This window comes from Somniosus microcephalus, chromosome 2, assembly GCF_052327205.1.
Source record: "Somniosus microcephalus isolate GS21.2 chromosome 2, FLI_Smic_1.0, whole genome shotgun sequence".
Lineage (NCBI taxonomy): Eukaryota > Metazoa > Chordata > Chondrichthyes > Squaliformes > Somniosidae > Somniosus > Somniosus microcephalus.
This window is the reverse complement of record NC_140988.1, coordinates 375,873,994-375,888,196: the sequence shown is the minus strand read 5'-3', so window position 1 is coordinate 375,888,196 and position 14,203 is coordinate 375,873,994. Positions and strand designations below refer to the sequence as shown.

The 14,203-nt window shown below is 49.6% G+C and overlaps 1 protein-coding gene across 1 annotated transcript in view; it reads right to left on the bottom strand.

The window, feature by feature from the left end:
* LOC147123778 (semaphorin-4F-like) overlaps window positions 1-12,317 on the bottom strand; it is a 428,228-nt gene extending 415,911 nt beyond the window's left edge. Inside the window, exons 1-2 of the mRNA XM_085975913.1 lie at window positions 11,448-12,317; window positions 11,274-11,369 (exon numbers count right to left, since the gene is read on the bottom strand). The gene's annotated coding sequence lies outside the window, so the exon portion shown is untranslated. The remainder of the gene's footprint in view (window positions 1-11,273; window positions 11,370-11,447) is intronic.
* Window positions 12,318-14,203: the final 1,886 nt, after the last annotated feature.

Here is a 14,203-nt window from a genome sequence, read left to right as displayed (position 1 = left end):
CATCTTTTTTTTTTAAACAGTATGTGTTTTAAAAGCAACGTTTTTTTTTTAAGACGCAGAAAGCGGGAAAAAGAAAGGAAAAGTTTGGAATCAAGATGGCGGCGACTCACCTCGGTTCAGAAGGATAAGGCCTGGCCACACACGCACCGATTGGCCCGGCGGCACACGCCAGCAACCCGGCGTACGATTGGTCGAGCTCGAGGTCACTCTGTCACTAATGAGCGGATAATGAGATGCTAATGAGCGGCACGTTGAAGGTTTTTGGGATGCCGCGGGCGCGATTTTAGCCCGGCCGAAACATAAATACGCTTAAAACCGTCTCGGAAGCGTAAGCTTTCTTTGGAGGTAACGCGCGCGTAGATACGCCCTGTAACTTTCGAGCGCATAGCCCACCAGACGCACAGGCGATGACAGATAGACAGAATGACAGAATGACAGAAAGACAGAATGACAGATAGACAGAATGACAGAAGTACCGATTTATATATATAGATAGATGTAATAGCAGAGCACTTGGAAAACAGTGACAGGATCGGACAAAGTCAACATGGATTTACAAAAGGTAAATCGTGCTTGACTAACCTACTGGAATTTTTTGAGGATGTAACTGGTAAAATAGATAAGGGAGAACCAGTGGATGTGGTGTATTTGGACTTTCAAAAGGCTTTCGATAAGGTCCCGCATAAGAGATTAGCATGTAAAGTTAAGGCACATGGGATTGGGGGCAAGGTATTGACTTGGATAGAGAACTGGTTGTCAGACAGAAAGCAAAGAGTTGGAATAAACGGCTCTTTTTCCGAGTGGCAGGCAGTGACTAGTGGGGTACCACAGGGATCGGTCCTTGGACCCCAGCTATTCACAATATATATTAATGATCTGGACGAGGGAACTAGATGTAATATCTCCAAGTTTGCAGACAACACAAAGCTGGGTGGGCATGTGTGTTGTAAGGAGGATGCCGAGAAACTCCAGTATGATTTGGACAGGTTGGGCCATTGGGCAGAAGCATGGCAGATACAATATAACGTGGATAAATGCGAGGTTATCCACTTTGGTGTCAAAAACAAGAAGGCAGATTATTATCTGAATGGCAATAGATTGGGAGAAGGGGAAGTGCAACAAGACCTGGGCGTCCTTGTGCACCAGTCGCTGAAGGTAAGCATGCAGGTGCAGCAGGCAGTTAAGAAGGCAAATGGTATGTTGGCCTTTGTAGCGAGAGGGTTTGAGTACAGGAACAAGGATGTCTTGCTGCAGTTGTACAGGGCCTTGGTGAGACCACATCTTGAGTATTATGTGCAGTTTTGGTCGCCTTATCTGAGGAAGGATGTTCTTGCCATGGAAGGAGTGCAGCGAAGATTCACCAGGCTGATACCTGGGATGGCAGGAATGACATATGAGGAGAGATTGGGTCGATTGGGCTTGTACTCGCTGGAGTTTAGAAGAATGAGAGGGGATCTCATTGAAACTTATAAAATTCTAACAGGACTAGACAGACTAGATGCAGGAAGGATGTTCCCGATGGTCGGGGAGTCCAGAACCAGGGGTCATAGTCTAAGGATAAGGGGTAAGCCATTTAGGGCAGAGATGAGGAGGAATTTCTTCACCCAGAGAGTGGTGAACCTGTGGAATTCTCTACCACAGAAGGCAGTAGAGGCCAATTCATTAAATATATTCAAGAAGGAGTTGGATATATTTCTAAAGGCTAAAGGGATCAAGGGATATGGGGAGAAAGCAGGGACAGGGTACTGAATTTGGATGATCAGCCATGATCGCATTGACTGGCGGAGCAGGCTCGAGGGGCCGAATGGCCTACTCCTGCTCCTATCTTCTATGTTTCTATGTAACAGTAATCTTCTCAGACCGTGAGATTCGACTTCAGGGCCCTATACCCACAAGCAACCTGTCATTGAAGTACAGGACCAATCCAAAGAAATTCTCATTTTTGTCCCTCTTGTACACTCCACCCAGATAGCAATGATTCTCTTTCTCCCAACTAACCTGGCACCATGGATCCTTTTCTGAGTTTTGCAGTCCAATTGGAGGGATCAAAAAGGATGCTTCCATTTGTAAGAATACAGATATGTTTTTACATTCTTCGAATACTGAACAAAGACAGAACAGCTAATGCAGGCAGAGTTGGTTTAAACTGTGTGCTCGTAAATCCCATTGTTTCCCTCAATGACACTGATAACATTGGACAAGGATGAATTTCAGGGCCAAAGACGTTGTACTCTGTAAGGATAGGCACATATAGATGATTAAATAACATTAATGATATAATATGGAGCTAAAAGGGTTGTTAATTTAAAACTATGGGGGAGAAATTCGGAATCGCACCGGATGGGGTGCAATTATCGGCCAGGCGCAAAGTTTAGCGCCTAGCGCTAATTATCGCCTCCAACTGCAAACTTGGCTTCTATCTCCCTGGAGGTGATTGGAGCGCTAAATCAGGCGCAACACACCTCTCTTAAGGCGCTAACGCTGAGGAGCGAGGCGCTACCTCAGAGCGCTGGCGAAGTTCATGTGATGTCAGTCAGCAATGGAACACAGACACACTGGCGCCGGCCAGTTCTTAAAGGGGAGGGTCGATCTTGCTCTCCATCCACATCCTGCTCATCGCAGCCTTGAATCTCGGCCTGGAGAGACCTGCACATCAAATCTGCTGGAAAGAACAATGGAGAGGCCCAGGGAAAGAGCTCAGAGTGCAGCCCCCATAGTCTCTTCTAAATCAATGCAAGGAAGATCAAATCAAAATGAACCTGCAAAGTGCTGCTCAGTACCCAAAACTCCTCAACACAGCGTTGAATATCTCCAGAAGTCTCTTTCTCTCTCACTCAGAATGCATGGTGCAAAAATGTCGGCGACAAAAAAAGGCAGGAAGCGATCGCCTTTAAATGGCGCTCCCCCAGTCCCTTCCCGACTGCAAAACGCTCCCCTCAACCTGTCGTTGCTAGTAGCAGGCGGTAAGGCAGGGGGCGCCACACAATAACCGGTCCAGTGCGCTACCGGGGCATTGCACGCTCGACTGATGTCACGATCTGTGGGCGCAGGAGATCGTGGCAGTAGTGTTTAGTGCCGCCGCAAAATGTCCGGTCAATTTCGCCGTGCCCGGGCGCTAGTTGATTTGCGCCCCATTAGCGCCCTCTTAAGGCGCTAATGGGAGGCGCAAACCAACCCAATTTTTCCCCCATTGGCTTTTAAAAGACATGGGCCTAGAAATTCGGTGGCGCCCCGAGCTCGACTGGGCGCCGGAATTACCGCTCCGGACGGAGCCGCTTGCGCCAGCCCGATATTCAGTTTCAGCGCACCAAACAGAAGCGGGGCGCTGCTCGAGGCACCCGCATCCCTCTTGGGGCGCTGCAACTGAATATCGCAGCGCAACGTGCCGCAGCGCCACACACTGCGGCACGGCGCACTGCGGTACTGCAGGCCTTCCTCCCCTTCTTAAAGGGGAGGAGCCTGCACCAGCGCGATCAGAGATCGCGAGTGCCGGCAAAAGAGCCCGGCACCGAGGAGAAGTGCCGGGCTCTTGGGACACAGCCTGCACTGCCCGGGTTGGTGGGGGCTCAGGAGGCCGGGGACGGCGGCGCGAGGAGGTGCTGGCAGGCGGCCAGCAAAAAAAATGGCCGCCCCGCACCTCCCCTTTAATTAGCGCCACTACCGCCGCAGGTAGGCCCCCCTGAACCGGTCGCAAATTGCGACCGGCGTTACAGCGGGGGGCACGACCAAATATCGCGATCGGGGCGGTAGCGTTGCGCTGTGCACACCGATGACGTCATCGGTGGCGGCGCAGCGCTACAGGCTAAAGCCGCCATTAGCGCCCCGCTAAATTTCGCGGGAGGCGTGGCCAGTGGCGCTAAACCCACTAAGTGCACTCTTTGGCCGCTAACTGGTGGCGCAGCCCACTGAATTTCTAGACCATGCTTTTTATCACAGAGCGGGGAGTATAAATAAGGGAATACCTTTTACTGTAGAGAATACAAGAGATAAGGGGGGTTATTTTGGTGAAAGGGTGAAAATAGGCACTAAATGGGTGCTATATTTGCAAGACATGCCTGTTTGAAAGTCGACTGTGATAGTTTGCAAAGGAGTCTTCTGCGTTCTTCTGCGCATGCGCACCATATGGGGAGCTGAGCCGAAACATTATCCCGCCCCCACCTGATCTGTGCATGCGTACTCGACGTTGCAGCTGCGCTGTGCACCAAAGGTTCCAAACACGCATGCGCCTAGCCGCAGGGCTATGGCCTGTGGTCTCAACCATGCTTTCCTTGGCTCCCTGTGGAGAAGGTTAGGGGATCCAAAGGGGGAGTGGAAGGAGAGGGGATTGAAGGGGGGGGGAGAGAGGAGGCAGGAGAGAGAGGGTCAGGAGCTCGGGGGGAGGTGTGGTAGGAGGAGAAAAAAAAGAAAAACTTGCATTTATATAGCACCTTTCACGACCACCGGACATCTCAAAGCACTTTACAGCCAATGAAGTATTTTTGAAGTGGAGTCACTGTTGTAATGTGGGAAACGCGGCAGCCAATTTGCGCACAGCAAGCACCCACAAACAGCAATGTGATAATGACCAGAGAATCTGTTTTCGTTATGTTGGTTGAGTACACTGGGGATAACTCCCATGCTCTTCTTCGAAATAGTGCAATGGGATCTTTTACATCCACCTGAGAAAGCAGACAGGGCCTCGGTTTAATGTCTCATCCGAAAGACGACACCTCCGACAGTGCAGCACTCCCTCAGCACTGCACTGGAATGTCAGCCTAGCTTTACGTGCTCAAGTCCCTGGAGTGGGACATGAACCAACAACCTTCTGACTCAGAGGCGAGTGTGCTACCAACTAAGCCACAGCTGACACTGTGGTCAGAAAAGGTCAGAAACTCGGGGCGGGGGGGGCGGGGGTGGGAGGTCAGGAACTCCGGGAGGGTGTTAGAGCACAGAGAAAACAGTGGGGACGGGGGGAAGAACGTGATCCAGGTCTAAAGGAGGAATGAGAGCGAGAATGTTCTCCCTCCTCTGTTAGACATGGATCACATTCTTCCAACCAGATGAATTAGTGAATCCCTTCTCACACACAGAGCAGGTGAACGCCTCTCCCCTGTGCAAACTCGCTGGTGTGTCAGAAGGTTGCATACACACATGCACCCCACACACATGGAGCCCACACACCGTCCCTTCATTCTGAATTAAAGAATTTTTATCACTTGCAGAAGGCAAAAAAACCATAAAACTCCAAAGAAGTAACTAACCCACTAATTAGAGTATAAAGTCTTTTATTTTACCAGCCAAGGACAACTATAATTACAATGGCAGAACACTAGATAAGAGAGCATCTTCACAAAGCTAACTACACTTCCACTTTCTGTAGGCTGCGTGACAAGACTGGATCAAATTACACATTGCAGACTGCTCTACAGCAGGCAGAATCAATTTACACATTCCAGACAAACTGTTGGATGTGTCTTGTCTTCCAAGGGGACCAATCAGAAATCTGGTCCAATGCACTGGTGTTGCAAATAAACGCTAGGTTGAAAGTCTGGTTTTAGCATGCAATTTTGGTCCTAATTTCTGATTACCATCATTTGAACTTGCCTGGAGGCACTAAATTAGACACCCACAGGTTTAGCACTCAGACGCAATTTTCATGGAGCAGTATATGTGAGCTCCACATACCCAGTTCCACGGAAGATGTGGAGTGGGCTGGCTAACACACAGCAGCAAGTTTCAGGATGGCTCAGGGACCAAGAAAGAAGGCGCACAGGTTCTCGGATGCGAAACTGGAGGTCCTGGTGGAGGAGGTCCAGAGGAGGAGGTATGTCCTGTACCCGTAAGGGGGGGAAGCAGTCCACCTCGCCCTCCTGCCCCTCTTGTCCATCTGTCCTGCAGCAGCTGGTGCTGCTCTGCCTGGCCTCATCTCCTCCTCCCATTCCTGCTGCAGACCAAGGGGGACCCCTAGCAAGATGCTGGTGACCAAGTACTCTCTTGCTCCTGGTCGCTCCTATAAGATGTCCAATAAGATAGAGTAGCACTCTTTTTAGGTGAAGTCCTCAGAGAATTTCCAGAAGAAATGTTGATAGAGTGTTGGTGAAGTTTCGACAAAGTTTGACAAAGTTTTGACACAGCAGCAGCAGTGGTGAGAGGATAAAGAGCGGTCCGAGAGCGGACCTGAATTAAAGCAGCGGCAGCGGCGAGAGGATAAAGAGCGGCCCGAGAGTGGACCTGAAATAAAGCAGTGGCAAGAGGATAAAGAGAGGCCCGAGAGCGGACCTGAAATAAAGCAGTGGCGAGAGGATAAAGAGCAGCCCGAGAGCGGAGCTGAATTAAAGCAGCGGCAGCAGCAAGAGGATAAAGAGCGGCCCGAGAGCGGACCTGAATTAAAGCAGCGGCAGCGGCGAGAGGATAAAGAGCAGCCCGAGAGCGGACCTGAATTAAAGCAGTGGCAGCGGCGAGAGGATAAAGAGCGGCCCGAGAGCGGACCTGAATTAAAGCAGCGGCAGCGGCGAGAGGATAAAGAGCGGCCCGAGAGCGGACCTGAATTAAAGCAGCGGCAGCGGCGAGAGGATAAAGAGCGGCCCGAGAGCGGACCTGAATTAAAGCAGCGGCAGCGGCGAGAGGATAAAGAGCGGCCCGAGAGCGGACCTGAATTAAAGCAGCGGCAGCGGCGAGAGGATAAAGAGCGGCCCGAGAGCGGACCTGAATTAAAGCAGCGGCAGCGGTGAGAGGATAAAGAGCGGCCCTGAATTAAAGCAGCGGCAGCGGCGAGAGGATAAAGAGCGGCCCGAGAGCGGACCTGAATTAAAGCAGCGGCAGCGGCGAGAGGATAAAGAGCGGCCCGAGAGCGGACCTGAATTAAAGCAGCGGCAGTGGTGAGAGGATAAAGAGCGGCCCGAGAGCGGACCTGAATTAAAGCAGCGGCAGCGGTGAGAGGATAAAGAGTGGCCCGAGAGCGGACCTGAATTAAAGCAGCGGCAGCGACGAGAGGATAAAGAGCGGCCCGAGAGCGGACCTGAAGTAAAGCAGCGGCAGCGGCGAGAGGATAAAGAGCGGCCCGAGAGCGGACCTGAATTAAAGCAGCGGCAGCGGTGAGAGGATAAAGAGCGGCCCGAGAGCGGACCTGAATTAAAGCAGCGGCAGCGGCCCCGATTCAAAATCAACAACAAAATCAGAGTGATGTCACAGGAGAGAAGGTTGGTGATTAGTTGGTGAGTATTACAGCTTTTTTTTTGCTCTCTAAGTTAGGGAAGGTGGTTAAATTAAGAGCTGAGAAAGTGTAACTTGCTAGTACTTAATAAATTACTAACAAACTAGATAAAATAATCAAACAATAAAACGAAAATATCGATTGAATAAAAGCTTTAACTAATTAATGAATAAATAAAACAAGGTTTGAGATGGCAGGGCAGGTGGTGTGTCGTAACTGCAGCATGTGGGAGATTGTGGAGAGCATCGCGATCCCGAGCAACCACATCTGCAGTAAGTGTCTGCAACTCGAGGAACTTTGGCTCAGAATTGTTGAGCTGGAGTACGAGCTGCAGACATTGCGATGCATCAGGGAGGGGCAGAGTTACCTGGATAGTTTGTTCCAGGAGGCAGTCACACCCTTTAGGTTAAGTAGTACTTTAGAGTTCATCAGTGGTCAGGGGCAGGGGGATGTGACTGCGAGTCAGGAAGGTATGGGGACCCAGGATATAGTGATGGAGGAGCCTCAGCCCTGGACCTTGTATGAGGTACTTGCTACCTGTATGGATGAGGAAAAGGACTGCAGGGAGGATGGGCAAACTGACCACGGCACCAAGGTACAAGGAGCCATCCAAGTGGGGGGAGAAGGAAGGAATGTGGTAGTAGTAGGGGACAGTATAGTCAGGGAGATAGATACTGTTCTCTGCAGCCGCAAAAGAGAGTCCCGAAGGCTGTGTTGCCTGCCCGGTGCCAGGGTTAAGGATATCTCCTCACGGCTGGAGAAGAACTTGGAGTGGGGGGGGGAGGGGGTGCGGGGAGGATCCAGTTGTTGTGGTTCATGTAGAAACCAACGACATAGGTAGAACTGAGAATGAGGTTCTGCTGAGGAAGTTTGAGGAGCTTGGGTCTAAATTAATAAGCAGAACCTCAAAGGTAATAATCTCTGGATTACTACCTGAGCCACGTGCAAATTGGCATTGGGTCAAGCAGATCAGAGTTAAATGCGTGGCTCAAAGAATGGTGTGGGAAGAAGGGGTTTCAATTCATGGGGCACTGGCACCAGTGCTGGGGAAAGAGGGAGCTGTTCCGTCGAGACGGGCTCCAGCGTCCTGGCGAATCGAATAACTAGGGCTGTAGATAGGGCTTTAAACTAAAAAAGGAGAGGGATCAGGTGAGGGGAAATTTAGAAATCTAAAGAGAAAGGTCAAGGCAATACAGCAGTGTAGCGATTTGGGTAAAAATAAGCAGTGTGTCAGGAAGGGACAGAGAGTTTAACGGTAGCAGTGCAGCAGAGAATAAGGCCAAAGCAGGGAATAATGATAAAAAATTTAATTTAAAGGTTCTTTATCTGAATGCATGAAGCATTCGTAACAAGATAGATGAACTAGTGGCACAAATAGAGATAAATGGGTTTGCTCTATTAGCCATTACAAGGTGGCTTACAATGTGGTTGCAAGGTGGCCAAGGTTGGGAACTAAATGTTCCAGGGTACTTGATGTTTCGAAAAGACAGGCAGAATGGAAAAGGAGGGGGAGTAGCTCTCCACAAGCTCCCACATGCTGCAGTTACGACACACCACCTGTCCTGCCATCTCAAACCTTGTTTTATTTATTCATTAATTAGTTAAAGCTTTTATTCAATCGATATTTTAGTTTTATTGATAATAAAGGATGACATAAGGACAGTAGAAAGGATCTCGGCTCAGAAGGTCAGGAAGTAGAATCATTATAGGTAGAGATAAGGAATAACAAGGGGCAGAAAACACTGGTAGGAGTAGTATATAGGCCCCCTAACAGTAGCCATAGCATTGCACAGAATATTAATCAAGAAATAGTAGGAGCTTGCAACAAAGGTAATGCAATAATCATCATATAGACTGGACAAATCAAATTGGCAAAGGTAGACTGGAGGACGAGTTCATGGAATGCATTTGGGACAGTTTCCTAGAACAATAGGATTGGAAGGTCGCAAATGTAACACCGCTATTCAAGAAAGGAGAGAAAAAACAGGGAACTACAGGTCAGTTAGGAAGAATAGAAAAAACAGAATGGCCTAGAAATTGGGTTGGGGCGCCAAAGTGGCGCAAAAGTCGCCTGAGCGCAGGATTTAGCGCAGCGATCGGAGTAATACCGATCGCCAGAAATTCAGTTTCAGTGCCGCTCGAGGGACACGGGGCGAGGCTCGAGGTGCTCCGCGTCCCTCTTAGGGTGCTGAAATTGATTATCGCAGCGCAACATGCCGCAGCGCCACACTGTGGTACTGCAGGCCTTCCTTCAACTGTTAAGGGGGAGGTGCCTGCAACAGCACGATCCCCGCTCGCGAGTGCCGGCAAATGAGCTCGGCACCAAGGAGAAGTGCCGGGCTCTCGGGAAACAGCCGGCAATGCCGCGGGGGGGGGGGGGGGATTAGGAGGCCAGGGACGGAGGTGCTGGCAGGCGGCCGCCGAAAAAGCGGCCGCCCCGCACCTCCACCTTAACTTGCGCCGCTGCCGACACAGTAAGGCCCCGTGAACCGGGCGTGGGTAGCGAGCGGCGCAACTGCGGCGTTCGCTACCAAATATCGCGAACGGGGCACGAATGGGGCGCTGCGCACACCGATGACGTCATCGGTGGCGGCGCAGTGCAAATGCCTAACGCCACCATTAGCGCCCCTACTGAATATCGCGGGAGACCCAGCCAGTGGCGCTACAGCCACTGACTGCCTCTTTAGGCGCTGACAGGTGGCGCTACTCACCCAATTTCACCCCCAATATTTTTTAAATGGTGAGAAACTTTCAAATGTTGGTATTCAGAGAGATTTGGGTGTCCTCGTGCAAGAAACACAGAAAGCTAGCATGCAGGTACAGCAAGCAATAAGGAAGGCAAATGGCATGTTGGCCTTTATTGCAAGGGGGTTGGAGTATAAGAGTAAGGAAGTCTTGCTGCTATTGTACAGGGCCTTGGTGAGACCACACCTGGAGTACTGTGCACAGTTTTGGTCTCCTTTTCTAAGGAAGGATATACTTGCCTTGGAGGCGGTGCAATGAAGGTTCACTAGATTGATTTCTGGGATGAGAGGGCTGTCCTATGATGAGAGAATTTCTTCGCTCAGAGTGTTGTGAATCTTTTGAATTCTCTTCTCCAGAGGGCTGTGAATGCTGAGTCTTTGAGTATATTCAAGGCTGAGATGGATAGATCTTTGGACTCTAGGGGAATCAAGGGATATGAAGATTGGGCGGGAAAGTGGTGTTGAGGTCGATGATCAGCCATGATCTTATTGAATGGTGGAGCAGGCTCGAGGGGCCGTATGGCCTACTCCTGCTCTTATTTCTTATGTTATGTCCCAAAAAGTCTCCTAATGTGTTTCAAAAGTTCTCTTCAAACCTCCAGCAGCAAGTGAACAGTAAGTAGTGCTTGAAATTCTCAGCAATGACTTGTTTACTCCTGTTTAGCTGGTCACTGTTAGGAGAGGTTGTAACATGTAACATTATCCACAAAAATGGCATGTGGCCTCTTTAATGAGCATAAGCAATTTAATTGTCAATCAGCCCTTTAACGATCCTCCGGGCATCTGTTCCTAGTGCTGGCTTCAACTCCTTTACCAAGATGGCGTCTTGCGCTAAACGCTGGCTAAACTGGCATTGCTGTTTTAAGACCCCATCTTGGCCCCCTCTTTAGTACCTAAAGTATTTGGCCAAAATCGCCTCCATGATGTCAAACGCTATAATTTGGGAAGGGCAAAGATGGGAAGCAAAGTTACCATGTAACAGGACATAAGGCCCCATATCATTGTCCAGCAATCTGTTCAATGATCTAAGGGTCATAAAACACTCAATAAAGTTGAACCCAGCAAGAATTGTAAGACGGGTATGAAGCAAAGTTCTTTAGGAACTTTGACTATCTTCTAAGCGAGGTAGCGTGAACAGGCTTGGATAAGCAACCCTCACGATTCCCACAAAGTTCTTTACACAAAAGTTTTAGACGTGTGTAGTGTTCTGTATGAGGTCTTAAGATGAATAGTTTGAAACAATAATAAATGAAGTTAATTGTCAGACATATTACCATCTCTCGCTTTTCGAATCTGTTGTTAAAAAGGATAAGGAAGGAATTATCCAATATGTTTACCTTCTACAATTTCAGACTTCACCTCAGTGCTTCCATCGCCCAATCATCCGAGGGAAAGTCAACTTGTGGATATTCTCATAGCTCAGCAACAGTATTCTGAAATATATAATGATCGATGAGTACATCCACATTGACACCTCCCTCTCTTCCTTTAAGATCCTCCTTAAAACCCACCTCTTTTGGTCACCTCGTAATATCTCCTTCTCTGACTCACCGTCCTCTTTTGACCGGTTATGCCTCTGTGAAACACCTTAAGACGTTTTACTATGTTAATGTTGATATAGAAAGGCAAGTTGTTGTTGAAAATGAATGGCCATTTCATTGGTTTCCCACCAAAACTTCAACGGGAGCCCGCCAGAATGGCTACAAAGTCCTTGCCAGTGCAAAGTCTCTGGGATGGTTCTGTGGGGGCAGTCTTCCACCTGGCCTTACAAGGTCAGGCAGAGAGAGGGCTTGGCAAAAAGCAAAATTACTGCTGTCAAAGCCCCATGTGAATCTGCCCAACAAGTACAGATGTGGTGGGACCCACTTGGGGTTCCAGGCCAGGGCACGGGGACTGAAGAACACCTGAAGATCAAGGACGCAAACATTAATAAAATATATATATTACAAGTGTGGGAGAAGGTTCTGCCCTATTTCATGGGGGAAGGATGGAAGATTCAGGGTCGCCCCCTCCTACACCCCCAGCAAGCTTTGGCCAACATTCACTATGACACCAGTGGAATCAAGGGCTATGGAGATCAGGCAGGAAAATGGAGTTGCGGTCAAAGATCAGCCATGATCTTATTGAATGGCGGAGCAGGCTCGAGGGGGCCATACGGCCTACTATCGCTCCTAATTCTTATGTTCCCGGCCCATTCGGCGGCAGGGTTAGCAGTGGAGGGCGTTCATTCTGCCATGCACTAAAACGCGACGCCATCCCCCTGCCCCCTTGCCGAGTCGGGTCTTGCAAATCTTGATCACAAATTTCAACCACCCCCGCAAAAGTATATCCAACCCTAACACCCTGCATGAGGCAATGTCCCCCATCCTATACCCCCAAAACATCTCCAACCCTAACACCCTGCAAGAGGCAATGCCCCCCATCCCATACCCCCAAAACATCTCCAAACCTAACACCCTGCAAGAGGCAACGCCCCCCCATCCCATACCCCCAAAACATCTCCAACCCTAACACCTTGCAAGAGGTAACGCCCCCCCATCCCATACCCCAAAACATCTCCAACCCTAAAACCCTGCAAGAGGTAAATCCCCCATCGCATACCCCCAAAACATCTCTAACCCAAACACCCTGCAGAAGGCAACCCCCCCAACCCATGCCCCGAAAACTCTCCAACCCAAACACCCTTCAAGACAATCCCCCCATCCAATACCCCCAAAAATCTCTAATGCTGGCACCCTGCAAAAGGCAACCCCCCCAACCCATGCCCCCAAAACATCTCCAACCCTAACACCTTGCAAGAAGTAATGCCCCCATCCCATAGCCCAAAATATCTCCAACCCAAACACCCTTCAAGAGGCAACACCCCCCATCCCATACCCCAAAACATCTCCAACCCTAAAACCCTGCAAGAGGTAAATCCCCCATCGCATACCCCCAAAACATCTCTAACCCAAACACCCTGCAGAAGGCAACCCCCCCAACCCATGCCCCGAAAACTCTCCAACCCAAACACCCTTCAAGACAATCCCCCCCATCCAATACCCCCAAAAATCTCCAATGCTGACACCCTGCAAAAGGCAACCCCCCCAACCCATGCCCCCAAAACATCTCCAACCCTAACACCTTGCAAGAAGCAACGCCCCCATCCCATACCCCAAAATATCTCCAACCCTAACACCCTTCAAGAGGCAATACCCCAAAACATCTCCAACGCTAACACTCTGCAAGAAGCAACCCCCCCCATCCCATACCCCCAAAACATCTCCAACCCTAACACTCTGCAAGAAGCAAACCCTCATCCCATGCCCCCAAAACATCTCCAACCCTAACACCCTGCAAGAAGCAACGCCCTTATCCCATACCCCCAAAACATCTCCAACCCTAACACCCTGCAAGAAGCAAACCCTCATCCCATGCCCCCAAAACATCTCCAACCCTAACACCCTGCAAGAAGCAAACCCTCACCCCCCAACTCCCGCCATACCATACCACCCCCCCAAAAAAAATCTCCAACCCTAACACCCTGCTGCAAGACGCAGCTGGAGATGGATATGGGCGCGAATGGCGAGGTTACCACCCGGTTATCTATGGGGCTGGGCGGCGGGGGGGAGCCAGTGGTAAGATGGCGCCTGGCTGGGGTGGGGGAGGGGGCGGATAACCGTCAGCAGCGGCGCGCGCCGCCCGCCCGCCAACCGCCGCCCCGCGAGCCCGGCCTGCGCGCGCATCCCCGACCCCCTCTTTACGCGCCGTCAAAAAAGGCGGCAAAATGCTTGTTGTCCACTCTCGAGGCACGCGAGGCGAGGTGAGCAAAGCACATCACGCCAAGCGCCATTAGAAGATCATTAATAGTTTTTACAAATTGTGTATTCGGACCCTTCCCTCTGAGCAATTCTGAAAGTTATTTGTTTTTAACTTGCATAAAAAAAATAGAAAAACATTTGACCTCAGAAACATTTATGCTTTACATAAAATTCCCCTTCCCTCTGAATGAGATCTTTGGTTTTTACTTTCATTTTTTTTTAATATAGAAAAATCTTTTAAGTAAAATTTCTCGACTTTCTTCAAAAGGTTTTTTATTTTATTTTGTGTGTTGCTGAGTTGACTCTGCAGCAATGTTTGTGTTTGGTGCATTTTCGAAAAAGGTTTTGCAAAGCAGAATTTTTTTGAAAAAAACGAAAATTTCCACTAGGTGATCATCAATTCAAATAAATAGTTTGGACAAAAATATGGTATAATGTACAACTGCAATTCCAAGGATGGCAGGAAT